The sequence below is a fragment of the Suncus etruscus genome, chromosome 2 (genome assembly GCF_024139225.1).
Source record: "Suncus etruscus isolate mSunEtr1 chromosome 2, mSunEtr1.pri.cur, whole genome shotgun sequence".
Classification (NCBI taxonomy): domain Eukaryota; kingdom Metazoa; phylum Chordata; class Mammalia; order Eulipotyphla; family Soricidae; genus Suncus; species Suncus etruscus.
Window position 1 is genome coordinate 160,240,369 of NC_064849.1, and position 2,201 is coordinate 160,242,569.

At 30.7% G+C, this 2,201-nt stretch overlaps 1 non-coding gene across 1 annotated transcript; it reads right to left on the bottom strand.

Annotated features, from left to right (window-relative positions):
- Positions 1–345: 345 nt before the first annotated feature.
- Positions 346–478, bottom strand: LOC126002651 (small nucleolar RNA SNORA51). Its single transcript, XR_007493331.1, has one exon. It is a non-coding gene; the product is annotated as a small nucleolar RNA SNORA51 (small nucleolar RNA).
- Between the last annotated feature and the right edge of the window lie 1,723 nt (positions 479–2,201).

Here is a 2,201-nt window from a genome sequence, read left to right on the forward strand (position 1 = left end):
ATGAATGTTATTTTGTAATCTGTTGATTTGTTCAAGATGAACCCTAATTTTCCATTCAGTTATTTATAAAGGAAATGCATAGAGACAGCCAAATAAGGATTATATGTTCATGACTGTGGCATTTTGAGTATAAAGTTTCTCAAGAGTTGACCTATTCTGCATTTTTAAATATCATTATGTTATGTATGTTACTAGAGATCCCTTATATTTTTTGATAATTTTATTTAAAATATAACTGTATTAAAATGGAAAACTATTATTGTAAAATCTAGTAACTTACATTTTATATTTAGCATTAATCAATCACGTGAAGAGAGTGTTATTTGATTGATACTTTTTTCTTTTTTTTGTCCCCCCATTCACAATACATACCAGGCAAAGGGCCTAGTTTGAGGTGTATATGGGAAGCATTTACTGTACTTCCTCTTTCTATACAGTCAGTGTAAAGAACAGAGCCTGTGGTAAGAATTGGAAGGGCTTATCTTATCTTTTCTTTTTTTTTGATATATATATACTCTTCACCAGTGCAACATTCCCATCACCAATATCCCAAGTGTCCTTCCTCCCCACCCCACACTGGCCTGTACTCTAGGCAGGCTTTCTACATTCACTTTGAATGAGGGAAGTAGAAGCATGATTGATATATTTTTATTGGAAGATATTTTATTTTTATGCTCTTGTAAAAATATTTAATAATAATTACATATAAAAATATTTAATAATAATTACATAGTTTTTGTGGTGGAGAAAGTTTTGTTCAACACCCAATAGTACTCCAGTATATTCCTGACTCTATGCCCAGGAAAACTCATGGAAGTACTCAGGGAGCCATATTCAGTGCAAACAATCAAACATGTGTAGGTTGCACCTGCACGACAAATTTCTTATATTTTGTGCTATCTCTCAAGCTCTTACATTTATTCAAAGTGTGGTAGTAAATGTATGCTCTTAGTTATAGCCCTATGCTTCCTTATTTTTAACTTCTTTTAATATGCCACCATTTATTTACTTTAAATAATAGCTCAAGTTATAAAATGTCCCGAGACCATTGATATTCTTTTAAAAAGGGCAAGATCTATTCCCAACTTAACATGCACTATACTGAATTCCACACCTGCATAGTTGAAAGCCATTTTATGAATCATGGTCTCTGGGGCTTTTCAGGCCTGAAAATTCTAATACAGCAATTAAAGCCAGACTTGTAGTAGTAGTCTCATTATTAGAACAAGCTTCCTTCTTTGGAAATTGACAGAAATGTTTAATTCTAGACACTTAAGAATACTGTCTGGAACGTTTGCATTCATAAAGGAGAAATCATGCAGTGGGTCATGTTATTTTCAAAGAGATTAAAACATGTATAATGACAGAGAAACTCTGGGAACTTCCTTATAACAAGAAAAGTAGGTGGGAGACTCTTACACAGAGCTTTAAAATGAATGTTCAGTGCTAAGCTGGCATGTGAGAAAAGAGATTAACCGATGGGACTGACAGCATGAAGTTATCAGAAAACGAACCCATGCTATTTTCTGACCTGAGGACAATGCATCAATGTCAAATTATAAATTATTCTTTTAAGAGAAGCAGAAGATTTCAAATATTAATATGAATTAAAAGAAAGATTTTAAAGTTAAGATTCTGGGAAATATTCTTATTATAATAGATTTTGACACTAGCCCTATAAGAAGAAATAATTAAATGATTCCTTTCTAAAAGCATGAGATATAGCAGTAGAGACTGCCAAAACTTCCTGTGTCTGACTATGATATTATTATGCACTACAGTTGTTATTATAATTTTAAAACTGTAGTGCTTAGCCAAATGAAAATAGAAAATTAAGAGTTTTGTCAAACAAGATCAACTTAGAAATTCAAGAAAAATAACTATATAGTAGTGTGTAATATACAATACATATTATAAAATATAATGTATACTTTATGTGATATACAATTTAGATATACAATTTATATCTTACTTTACTCTCTTGATAATAAGCTCAAGTTGTCTTACTATTAATAAATGGCTACTTCTCATAGAGTTTATAATAACCAAATATCTTTACATTAAGAGTGACTCATTAGTATAGGCTTCTAATTTGTTTTCTAATTTCCATTGCATTCTATTTTCTTTCATTTATACTATGGTGCAACTTAATACTTACAATACTAATTAAAATATATGGCAACACACATTGTACAATGTTC